The following is a 13,292-nucleotide window of genomic DNA, read 5'->3' as shown; positions in this document are numbered from 1 at the left end:
GGGAAGATGAAAAGCTCTCTTATCATTAGAATTCTTGTGCTGAATTATTAAGAGAGTATCAGGCTTTTAAAAGGGGAACTAGGATATTTCAAATATAGACTTCTCCCCCTCTCAGATGATAAAAAGTAGTGCTTTTGGCCATGGTAGTAATTTCATACAAAGAATAAAAATTAAAAACCACGAATACATCTGAAAATACAACTTACCAAATTTTACTGACTGGTAAATTATAGACTGCATTGAGTTACTATGACAAATGTTAATGGAATATGGGTTGTTAAAGCTGTTTTCTCATTGGCTGATGACTGGTCTTTAACTGTGAGGGAAGACCAGCCCGGTAAACAGGAAGTCATCTCCATGGCAACGGGCCATTCAACTTAACTTTTTTAACCCATGAAGAGGTAATTACTTTATTTTTTATTTCCATTTTTACAATATTCACAGTTTATAATAGCAGTGAGGACCTCTGGGGTCAGGCATTTCCTGGCTGTTAATAACAGGCTGATTTCAGGCCATCAAGGCTTGAACATTGTGCCAATTTTTTTTTTTTTTTTAATGAAAAGAGAGCTATGATTTTCTTTTTTCCTTCCTGAAGTCTGTAGCATAAATAAATGACAGGATTTTATGTTCACACACATGGTGTTTTGATTTCCTGCAGATGATAACATCAGGGAGGAGACTGATCATCATTGGTGGGGTGGTGGGGGGTGGGGGGGCTTGGCTTAAGATGGAAAAGCCACGGGGAGTCCCTCTGATGGCTGGTTGGAAGATGACTCTGGGGTACTGAAAGGGAAGATGAGACAGAGGTTCTGCACAGGGCAGAACTCAGAACACCAAGACCCACAGCCTCGGAGACCAGGGAATGTTCTGGTGGAGGCAATCATGAGACAATACTTCTTTCTGAACTCACTGCGGAGACCAGAATCCAGGGCCGCTTCCCTGGCCTTTGCTCACCCAGGAAAATTTTCTTCCCTACTAGAAACCTCTGTGATCTATGCATCAAAAATTCATAAGGCAGGGACTTCCCTGGTGGCACAGTAAGAATCCACCTGGCAAGGCGAGGGACACGGGTTCAATCCCCGGTCCAGGAAGATCCCAAACGCCTTGGAGCAACTAAGCCCATGAGTCACAACTACTGAGCCTTCGTACTGCAACTACTGAAACCTGCTCACCTAGAGCCTGTGCGCCTCAACAAGAGAACCAACAATGAGAAGCCCAGGCACTGCAAGGAAGAGCAGCCCCTGATCACTGCAACTAGAGAAAGACTGTGCACAGCAACGAAGACCCAGCAGGGCCAAAAAAAAAAAACAAAACGGTAAGACAGACCACAGTCATGAGTTGTTTTGGGAAAAAAGGTGAGGTTGGACAAAGCCATTGTTTTAGGTACCAGAGCATCACCTTAGGTACTTTGAATGCCCCAATAGCCACTGTCTGTGGGAGAGGCAGGACCCAGACACAGAAGCGCATCCCTCCCTGGCAGACTTTGGGAAAATTTGAATCCAGCTTTAAAGACTCTTTAAAGACTCTTCTCCACCAGCTTCTGGTCTCTGAAGGGAAGAAGGAAAGGACACAAGAGAACGTTGCAGCAATCCTCTCCAGCTGTCTTGCTCGTAACAGCATTGTTGCTGTTGTTTATCGCCTTGGTCGTGTCTGACTCTTTGTGACCATGTGGACTGTAGCCTGCCAGGCTCCTCTGTCCATGGGATACTCCAGGCAAGAATACTGGAGTGGGTTGCCATTCCCTATTCCAGGGGATCTTCCCAACCCAGGGACCAAACTTGTGTTTCCTGCCCTGGCAGGCAGATTCTTTACCACTGCGCTACCTGGGAAGTACCTGTTCAGAGCAGGATCAGATTAACCATCAGGGTGGCAGCATCAATGTGAAAAAGAGAAGACAGGAGGCAAATCTCTGACAGCCATAGTCTCTGTCATCAGAGCCCTAGGAAGCCAGCCCACTGCTGCCGGGCCCCAGAGAGGCAAAGGGAAAAAGGACTCATGGCAGGCAGAGGGGAACCAGGCCTGGCCACCCGCCAAATGCCTCCCAGTCCAGAACTCAAACCCCAATAGGCTCTCAAAACAAAGAGATGCTACCCATGGGAAGAGAGGGAAGGCTGATTCCGGAGAAGAGGGGAAAATCCTACAGAAAAAGGAGACCCACAAGGCTCCGCCTGGCTTCCCAGAATCCCAGAGATGCCTGGAGAATTTGCAGTTCCTTGATAAATGCTGTTATTCTGATGAATGCATGGTTTGAGATAAGATTACTTTTAAGTTTTATTTTAAAAAAACCAAACAAATTCATTTAACATTTTTCATATATATATTTTTGATATGGACCATTTTTTTAAAGTCTTGATTGAATCTGTTACAATGTTGCTTCTGTTTTATGTTTTGGTTTTTCAGTGGAGAGGCATGTGGGATCTTAGCTCCCAGACCAGGGATTGAACCCGGCATCCTGCATTGGAAAGCAAAGTTCCAAACCACCAGAAAAGTCCCTACTATCTTCTTGAGCAGTGCTGTCAGCACACAGAGGGCTTCCCAGGTGGTGCTCGTTGGTAAAGAACCCACTTGCCAATGCAGGAGACCTAAGAGGCGCAGGTTCGATCCCTGGGTTGGAAAGATCCCCTGGAGGAGGGCATGGCAACCCACTCCGATATTCTTGCCTGGAGAATCCCCATGGACAGAGGAGCCTGGGAGCTACAGCCCATAGGGTCACAAAGAGTCAGACACAACTGTAAGAGTTAGCATGCACGCATGCTCAAGAAATGATCACTCTAGTAACAGACTTCCCTATCCCCTTTTGTTGTGTCCTGTTTGCCTTCCACAGCTCTGAAACATCACTAGAGTAAGCAACAAGCAGTCTATCGGGTCACAAAGAATCGGACACGACTTAGCAGATGAACAACAACAAAGCAACAAGCAAACCCAAAACTGTGTTTTTGGTTTGAGGCCAATTGGTATGGACGAATTTCCTCCCTGCCTAGCTTGGAAGCTCATTTTCCATTCTCTGTCACTAGATCCACTCAGTTTCCTAAGAAGTAGACACCACGTGCTCCGAGAAGGGGTTTGGTTTAGATGGAGAAATCTTCATGGAGAAGGTGCAGAATCAAGAAGAGGATCTGGGACTGGATGTGAAGACCACTGGAAAGCCATCATAAACTTTTCCATTCATGCAACACAGATTTATCCAATACCTAAAGTGAGCCAAGCCCTGAATGGAAAAAGGCTCAGAGGACACGATTAAAGATGCTGAACTGATCGGTAGACCGCAGGAAGGGGTGGGTGGGAGGTGGGTACAGGAGTCGATTTTGGGAGAGAGAAAGTCACCATCTCCCTCAGGCTCCAGTCAATCTGAAATAGTTTTGAACCACAGCAGGAGTCAGGATCTCCACAACCCCTGTACTTCCCTGCTCTGTTTAATGAATGTTCTTCTTGGGATAAGGCAGAGCAAGAGTCCTCAAGGTTTTCATCAAGTCCTGAACATACCCAAAGCCCAGTCCCTCTGAAAACCAAGTTTCTTTACTGTTCATCTCTCTATTCACAAATCCATTCCCTTTGTCATCCCTTCTGACCTCAATCCTTTGCTAACGAACACTAACCTACCAGAGTCAGAGGACTAAAACTACTGTCGTCGATAACATTGGTAATGTACTAACTTTGCTATGATAGAAATCATCATTAATGTACAAACTCAGGTTGCTTTTCCAGGGTAAGTTGAGCTAATAGACCCTCAAGTCCGTGGAACACCTGGCCTGAGATAGCCTGTAACCCAGAGATATTCTGACTCCAGAAACCATGATTAAGAAATGCCACAGAAAAGTCACAAGATAATGATTAATCCCAGCCTCTTAGTTCTTTCCCTTAAAAAAAAAAATCCTAACTCAAAGATGGAGTTGGAGTGAGCCTGAGGTTTCTCTCATACTCCTTCGCTTGTGGCCTTGCAAATAAACCCTGACTTTGCTACAAATACTGGCTATCAGATTTTGCCTTTCTGCACTGCAGGCAATAGAACCCTTGCTTGATTCCACACTCACTTTACCTATTCTTTATCTCTCATCTGGCAAATATTTACTGAATACTTACTAACTGTTAGGTACTACATTAGGTACTAAGGACATGCTGATATTCAAGACAGACCCAGTGTCTGTAGTCATGGAGCTTATAGTCTAGCACAGGTGTTGGCAAAATCTTTTGTAACGGGGCAGGTAGCCAACATTTGATGGTTCCTTTTGCGACTATTCAACTCTGCCATCTTAGCATGAAAGAAACCATAGACAGTACATAGATGAATGAGCATGGCTGCATTCCAGTGGAACTTTATTTACAAAAACAGGTGGAGGTCCAGATTTGGCTTGTGGGTCATTGCTTGCTGACCCCTGGTCTGGAAGGGAAGTCCCTCAGCATGTAATTACAGTGAGCACACTGATTGTTTTGAAAGAGGAAGAGTGATAAGAGAGCAGAGATTAAGGGACCCTAAATTGTTGAGCCTTATAGAACTGAGGATGTGATGTTCAAGCTGAAATCCAAATGCTCATTAATAAGTTAACCTGGTTGGTGGGGTATTGCGAAGCTGGAGGAGCAGAGAATATTCCAAGGAGACGGGCAAGTATGAACAAATGCCCAGGCATGAGAGGGAGTGTGGGAAACATTTGGCATGGCCGGAAGGATGAATAAACATGAAAACTAGTGAAGGTGAGACTATAGATGTATGCACGGGTCAGGTGCTGGAGGACCTGGTAAGAGGTGCTGAGAAGTTTGGATATTGCCTAACCTAAGACAATAGGACGTTCTTATCAGGTTTTAAACATTGGAGTGTCATGACCACACCTGTGTTGGAAAGCTCTCTCCACTGTGGAATGGAGTCAGGTAGAAGTTTTCAAACTGGGAACCAGTTAGAAAGCTGAGGCTCAGTCCACACAAGAGATGATAATGGATTGTGGTGGCAGAGATATCAGGGATTGGTGGCTGAATTTTACAAAAAGGAGGTAATCCCAGAATAAGCAACAAGCTCAAAAACTGTTTCTGTGGTTTGAGGAGGCGACTCCTACTTATTAGCTTGGAGCCTCGTTTTGCTACTTTTCGCTCTCTGGAAAGAGGAACACCTTGATGGGGGAAGGGATATAATTATGGAGAGGAGGAAGTAACTGTGTGGGGGGGTACAAATGGAGGAGCAGGATTAAGAAGTAGCTTGAGCTGAAGTGGACCATCTCCTCCATCTCCTTCCCTCCCTGGTACACAAGAACGTGTACCAGGTTAGAACTTCTGAATGGGTTATATGGGCTTTGTAAAATGAAAACTCTTATTTATAGAGTTAAGCTCGTGCTGGTATTGGTGCATGATTTCCCTGTATCTAATATGTCTCAACACTTGGATAGACTTCCTCTGACTATGGCAGTCAGGAGTGTGCCCACTGGGCTGCTCAAAAGTATCAACTAACCTGACAACATCTCTTGGATAGTAGAACCTTCTTTCTAAGCATTCTCAAAGATGACCCTCAGAGAGAGCAAGAGAATCAGCTGTTATCTCAAAATGTATTAAAGATCTTTGAGAGAGACAGGTAATTTTAAAAAAGTCTGGAAATTTTAAAGCTAGATGCTATTTCATTACTTTCAGTTCCACTAGCATCACGTGGGTTTTGTCTTGGTAATCAGTCAGGCAAGATTCATGGACAGAAAAAAAAAAACAACACCCAAGAAATCTCTTTGCTTATGACAAAAAATTATTTTCTGATCACTTTATTGGGGTGAAAACAACAGGTCCTGTTGCTAACAGTAAATGCGTATTTAAAGTAGGTTAGTTTAGCTTTTTTACTTTTTTTTCTTTTGATTATGATGTTAGAGAATGTTCTGATTTCATTATTTTATATGTAGCTCTCCAGTTTTCCCAGCACCACTTATTAAAGAGACTGTCTTTTCTCCATTGTATATCTTTGCCTCCTTTGTTGTAGATTAATCAATGATAAGAACATGGGTTTATTTCTGGGCTTTCTTCCTGTTCTGTTGATATCTATTTCTGGTGTTTGTGTTTGTGTGTGTGTGTATGCGCGTGCGCGCGCTTGTGTGTGAGTAGCATGATGTTTTGATTAGTGTAACTTTGTAATATAGTCTGAACTCAGGGAGCCTGATTCCTCCAGCTCCATCCTTCTTTGCTCTACACTTGAAACAAACACAACATTGTAAATCAACCATACTTAAATTTTAAACAGTTTAAAAAAAAAAAAAAACAGATTACAAGATTCCTGTTGAAAATCTCACTCATTGCATGCACTTCTTGTAAGTATGGACCTGCCTCTTCATATAGCATCCCTCTTTGTGCACCATTAACCCCAAACTTATACATCAACAGACAAGAGTCAGGAACATCCCTTGAGCCTTGGGTGTCCTCAGAATCTCAAAGCCCAGGGTCATGACTACTGCATGACCTGACATCACTGTCTACACAGGTGAAGGGAAGTGAAGAGGTTGGAAACCAACCCCCCAACCCTACTTTCAATGAACGAGTCTTCTCTTATCCCACCTCACTCTCTTTAGTCACATTCACTAAATAGGCTGATTTTATTGTCTCAGTTCTTGACATAAATAGCTGCCTAATAGTCCATTATTTTCCCTCATAAAACAACTCAAGTGATGCCATTTTGTGAAGCTGGGTGTGAACAACATGAAGAATGCCAAATCTTCATGAAAGTCTGGAGTTATAGGTGGTCTCAAGTAACCCAATAAGATGGCAAACCACTTGCAGAGACTGTTTTCTACACTTCTTTGTATTCTTCTCAATGCCATGGATACAGGCTCAATAATTGTTGAGAAATGCACATTTTGGTTCATGGTCTTCCCATTGAATTCTGGCGATGGTTCTCAAAAGAGGCTCACACACAAACTTACTCCTTAGAATGGGTTTTGGCTGGGTACCACTCAGAACGATGAATATTGCTTTGAAAAATGGAAGCTTTCTTGACCCAATATTAATACCAATTTCAAGCAGATTCCTTGCAATGACTTGCAGCTGTGGCTGTCATCCTGCCATGAAGAAGGTGTCAGCAAGACCAAGAATAGTAGCAGTCTGTCATCTCCCTGCTTTTGACGGTCTCATCTGAAATGTTAATTAACTAGTTGCTCGGCACAGAATGAAAATAAAAGTCAAGAAAAGTAGCAAAGGCAAAAAGTGCAATCGTGCTAGCATTAAAAATGTGGAATTTGTTTTCCTGGGCTTTTCATGAACCCTATTCTCCTCATTTAGGCTGTAAACTTGTTTTAACTAACAAACAACTAAATACTGATGTCCATCAAATGAAAGGAAAATTCAGTAGATATGTGATTTTTTGTTTCTGTTTAAAAATGATGAAGAAATTTGCTGAAATAGATTCTGTTTTGATTCATCCCTTGGAAACTAAAACTGCTTTTCTTTCACACAGTTGAGTTTCATGTGTCTTGCATTTCACAGCAGAAAGGTCAATTCAGCAATACCTTAGGTAAATCCATAAGACCTTAATTTCTTTAACTAACTTTTTGAATGAAAATATGATCAGAAGATTTCAACTCCTAATTAGCATGGTTAAACAGGCTTTCCTGGTAACTCAGATGGTAAAGAATCTGCCTGCAATGCAGGAGACCGGGGTTTGATCCATGGGTTGGGAAGATCCCCTGGAGAAGGGAATGGCAACCCACTCCAATATTCTTGCCTGGAAAATCCCATGGACAGAGGAGGCTGGCAGACCCCAGTCCATGGGGTCACAAACAGTTGTACATGACGCGACCAACAATTTCACTTTTCACTTCAGACACAAAAACATATTCTGTTATAACGTCAGAATTTGAAATCTGAAGACTATTACTTCTAAGACTAGTTTAATAAAAATTTATGTTTACTTAAGGGTTTATATGGCGGTTATCTTTTATGCTTTAGGTTTCTTCTTTCCAGAATAATAAAGCTTCCAGAGAGTATTTGAAAATGGTCTCATTCACAGAATCAGAGCTCTCTCTGCCTGGGAAAAAGTCACTGTCAGAAATAGCAATGTCTGGATGGAACTGAAGCTTGCCCTTTAACCTTTGCTGAAAGCAGGATATTTCAATTATCTTAAGAATGTGTCAGATAAAGGAAGCAAGTCAATAAGATAAATGAAGATAGAGAAAAAGGAAATTTTCCTGGAGCAGAGAAATCAATGAATCAGTAGTATTTGCCGGTCATCTACTCTATACAGGTGCTAAGGAGATTTTAAAGTAAAGGTTAAGAAATGGATTACTTACTCACAAAATATAATTGGAGGCAAAGGAATAATACAGGGAAATAACAGCAAAAAAATCAAGTGAATATTAGATTATGTCTTACATATAGGCCTTGTAGAAGTCCAGAGAGACAGTGGTTCATGAAGGCCTGAGTAGACAGGGGAGGGATTCACAGAAGAATGGAAACTGAAGTGGACATATTTCAAGATTCCAACAGAAAGAGAAGAAATGGTGGGGTTTTTTTGAAAGGGAACCACCTCCTGAAAAGAAAGCAGTGAGGACCATGTGTCTTTGGAGGATTGAAGTGGCTAGTCTGATTTGATGACCAGGTTGGTACTGAGAAGTCAAAAGACAGAGTGGAGCCACAGGGAAGAGGCCCTGGCAGTCACATTTGATACAGTCTGATCTATGTGCAGACTAGGGGAATATCATTTAGGGAAGAGGCATTCAAGGTGGCTCAGTGGTAAAGAATCTGCCTTCCAATGCAAGAAATGTGAGTTCAATCCCTGGGTTAGGAAGAGCCCCTGGAGAAGGAAATGGCAACCCACTCCAGTATTCTTGCCTGGGAAATCTCATGGACAGAGAGGAGACTGGTAGGCTGCAGTCCATGGGGTCACAAAGAATCGAATACAACTTAGTGACTAAACAACAACAACATTTAGGGAAGAGTGGCCTGGCAATGGGCCCCACGATGAATGAACGGCTCTGAGGTTTTCAGGACTGGATGGGAAGTGGTTGGAGCAGCTACCATCAAAGAAACCAGGAACAAGCTGTTGCAGGGATCCACATGCACCATGATAGGAGCTGGGCCAGAGCGGAGGGGAGTTGGCCATTTGGTGGAACAATTTGCTAATTCCATTCAGGTCAGAGGGTGAATGCATAAGTGTTCTGGCAAATTTAGTCTAGAATTACCAGGACCATGAGCATGCTGCCCCCAGACCTACTGGTGCCTGGGTCGTGTGTGTTAGTCGATCAGTTGTATCTAAATCTTTGCCACCCCATGGACCGTAGCCTGCCAGGCTTCTCTGTCCATGGGATTCTCCAGGCAAGAATACTGGAGTGGGTTGCCATTTCCTTCTCCAGGAGATTATCCCAACCCAGGGATCGAAACTTTGTCTCCTGCACTGTAGGCAGATACTTAGAAAGGCTCTTATAAACAATCTTGTAAGAATCTTCTTTTTTCCACCTCAAATCCACCATTGAATACTGACTACCTCATCCTCTGCTGAATTTAAATCCACTTTGGAAGAAATTTCTCCACTGTAGCCTGAACACAACCCATTGTGTTGTGACAGGTTGATGATGACTGTGGCCAGAGGCCTCTGCCCCTCCCTCAAGTCTGTCTCGGAACCTAAATCTCTCTCATTCAGGAACCTGCACAGCCATGAAGACCCAGTGCCCGGACAGAAGAAGCTATTTATTAATATGAACTGTCAGTTCAGGAGCTTCCCAGGTGGCTCAGCGGTAAAGAATCCATCTGCTAATACAGGAGACTTGAGTTTGATCCCTGGGTCCGGAAGATCCCCTGGAGAAAGAAATGGCACCCCACTCCAATATTCTTGCCTGGGAAATCCCATGGGCAGAGGAGCCTGGTGGGCTACAAGTCCATGGGGACACCAAGAGTCGGACATAGTGACTGAACCCCATGGTCAATGCAAAATGAAAAACATTGTCTTAAATATATGGTACTAAAACTTTTCATTTTGTACTCCTACCCATAAAACACCTCAGCATCCTCCTCAATATTGGTATATTTATTTAAAAATGATGCATCTTCTTATGTTAAAAGTCTTAGGGAGAATAAAATGTATAAATATGGCTTATAATTTTTGACATCTTGGTATACCACCCTGTGATACAATAATATAATTGGGTATAAATTTGGCTTATTTACATACTTGGTTTAAACCTGTCAGAGCTGGCAGAGATACCACAAAGCATGGGCAGTTCCAGGTGGGGGATGTGCAGCTCAGGCTGCTTCTACTAAACGGTGCTTTTATCCATCCTCTCCAGTAATTATGTAAAAGTTGAAGTTGAAATGTGGCTAGTAATTTTCCATCCTCCTTGATGTCAATCAAATGTTCTTTCAACAATCAGAACTCATTACATTTTAATATGTTCTACAAATGAGTTTAAAAACCACTGAAACTCTTTTTGGGGGGAAGATTTTTAAACATGGTAAAAAAAAAGTTTGCAAGTTTCCTAAATGTATAAATGATGAGTTTTTAAGGCAAAACACATTGCTTCTGGCACTAAAATAATAAAACATTGGAAAGTTTTCCAGACATTTGCTTCCACAATGTGTGTTCTCTCAATAACCAGAACTTCTTTCAAAAAGTGGGTGGTTTTTATTCGTTGTTGTAATGTCACCTTTACATTGAAGGAAAAGTTTGCATTTACATCTAATCAAAGTTTGGAAGGAGAAGCTTTACATTCTTCTTACTGATACCTTACTCTTTCTTTGTTAGAATTGTATTAAATGTTATCTATATTTAATTTGTAGAAACCTATATGAACCACTTGTATAGTTGGGGGAATATTAGTTTAGTTAGAATTAAATGGTACAATCCAATTAATTATGGCACACATTAACTGCAAAACATTGTAGTTCATAGGACTCAGGGAGGTAACTGATTTCACCTGCCCCCACCCTGCTACCTGCCTTTGGTGGCCTGGGACCATGGGATGTGTTGACTGAGTAAGCAAGTCAGTGTAAATCCTTATATTACATATTAGTACATTTCATTTATCTTCTATATGATAATAAAAGTAAGACTGCAAATATTTTTCCATACCCCAAGGGACCACTGTTTTTAAATAGACTTTATTTTTTTACAGCAGTTTCAGGTTCATTGGATCATTTTTGTATCCATCCTTTATTCTTAAATCAAGTTTATAATTTTATTTATTTATGTATTCATTTATTGGCTGTGCTGGGTCTTTGTTGCTGCATGGATTTCTTTCTAGTTGTAGGGAGCGGGGACCACTTTCTAGTTGCAGTGTGCAGTCTTTGAATTGTGGTGGCTTCTCTCCTTGCTGATCATGGTCTCTTGGGTGCACAGGTTTCAGTAGTTGCGGTTCCAGGGCTCCAGAGCATAGACTCCACAGTTGTGGCACCTGGGCTTAGTTGCTCCAAGGCATGCGGGATCTTCCTGGACCAGGGATTGAACCCACATCTCCTGCACTGACAGGCGAATTCTTTACCGCTGAGCCACCAGGGAAGCCGTGTATCCGTCCCTGACAATCACTATCTTAAATGAATGGTAGGGTTTAGCCAAAGTTTAACAATGACTTCTTACAACTGTATTATCATCAGAATCTCCCTAAAATTCACAAGAAAAATTATTAACAGTGACATTTTAAATTTTACACTCATCTTGAACTTACTTGCCTATTGTAAAACATTGAATTTCTCCTAAAGTCCCAATAAATAATTTCTGGGTCTTCCTTACCCATATTTATAAATCATCTCTTCAAGTTCTCCTCCATGCCTTCCACGTTGGTATCTGCTGTCTAGACAGTCACCAAGGTGGGGTGCTTTGCCACTGTCAACAGGCTACTGTCCTTGGTGAAGGATAATTTGCCCAGAGCCCTGCATCCTGGGACTCCCTCAAGATGCCAACATTTGAGGGATGTTCCTGGTTGCCCGGTGGTTAAGATGCCGTACTTCCAATGCAGGGGACATGGAGTCAATCCCTAATAGGGGAACTAAGATCTCACATGCCACATGACGAGGCCAAAAAAAATTTTTTTTAACTTTTAAAAAAGATGCCAACATCTGAAATGTGTTTTGGAGGAAAATAAGTGACTTAAGATAATAATTTCATTGAAATGATAATATGATGTAAGTGAAATACCCCCAATTGATATTTATGTTCCTCGAGGATTTTTTCTACTTTTACAATTTTTACTTTCAAAATGATTTCATTCAAATGTTCCTGCCTGTACAAGCTGTAATATTGCAGAGTTGGAAACAACCTTTAAACTGCTGCCACATTTTCGTGATTATAAACTCCAGAGAGTACAATGATTTCATTGGCAGAAAACATATTGGAAGAAGGAAAATCAAAGGAAAAAGAAATATATCCATCTACTAATAAATTCTTAAGAAAACAAAAATAATTGATGTTCACGTAAATAGTTGTAAAACTGGCTAGTGATGAACCCAAATTATCAACACAGGAAGAATATAGCATTTAAGAAGTATTTTTTTTTAAAAAAAAAAACAAAAGTCAAAAACCATCCAAATACTCGTTCTAAGACAAGTTGTTGATTTTCACCACTGCCATTTTGTTTTGAATTAAATTGCTTATGATCAAATTATTTTTAGCAAATTACTTGGAGGAAACATCCTTCTCCCAGTTCTGAGTCACTTTCTATCACTCACCTTCTGAAGGTCACTCCTTGGGTCCTGGTCATTTTCAGAGCATTTCATGGAAATTGGTCCTTAATTCAGTCTGCAGCCCCATCCACCAAGAGGCACCGACCAGTCACTGCAGTCTTTCGGAGGCTGTTGCCTCTTTCTTCCGGAAGCTCTTCCCAACTCCCCACTCTCCTCCCTCAAGACAACTCAGAGGACGTGGCAGTTTAATTGAGGCGCATACTAGGGTCAGGATTGAAAATCTCCAGGTTAAATAGCATTTTATAATTTAAAAAAATTTAAAATATGTATGACAAAATAGCATTTTATAATTTAAAAAACCACATTCACATCCATTATTAATTGTTTAATTCTGCCAACATACCTGTGAGGTAGTCCAAAAAGAATCAATATGACCATTTTAGAGATGAGTAAAACAAGTTTTAGACTTTAAAGGAAACTTCAGTGTTAAAGTCCAATTTCCTCATTTTCCATGGTGCATAAGGTAGTCCATACAATGCTGTACTTTTTTTTTAAACAGAGACGTTTCACCTCCTCACTCCCACCCAACCAGTTCTTCCAGGGAAGCACAATATGTACATAGATATCAAGATATACTTTATAAATCTGAACTTACTGGTATGAATTGAAACGTATTAGTAGCGGAATCAATGAAAAAATCATGTTAGCCTGAATGCAAAAAGTTGAAATTT

General features: G+C 41.4%; 1 long non-coding RNA gene across 1 annotated transcript; it reads left to right on the top strand.

The window, feature by feature from the left end:
* Nucleotides 1-753: 753 nt before the first annotated feature.
* LOC145530622 (uncharacterized) lies at nucleotides 754-5,916 on the top strand. The gene is made up of 2 exons (XR_014071941.1): nucleotides 754-1,315; nucleotides 2,825-5,916. It is a non-coding gene; the product is annotated as an uncharacterized LOC145530622 (long non-coding RNA).
* The last annotated feature ends 7,376 nt before the right edge of the window (nucleotides 5,917-13,292 follow it).

The sequence above is a fragment of the Giraffa tippelskirchi genome, chromosome 12, assembly GCF_054371585.1.
Source record: "Giraffa tippelskirchi isolate mGirTip1 chromosome 12, T2T-mGirTip1v1.2.pri, whole genome shotgun sequence".
In the NCBI taxonomy this organism is placed as follows: Eukaryota; Metazoa; Chordata; class Mammalia; order Artiodactyla; family Giraffidae; genus Giraffa; species Giraffa tippelskirchi.
Note: the sequence above shows the minus strand (reverse complement) of the source record. Positions and strands in the feature narration are given on the sequence as shown.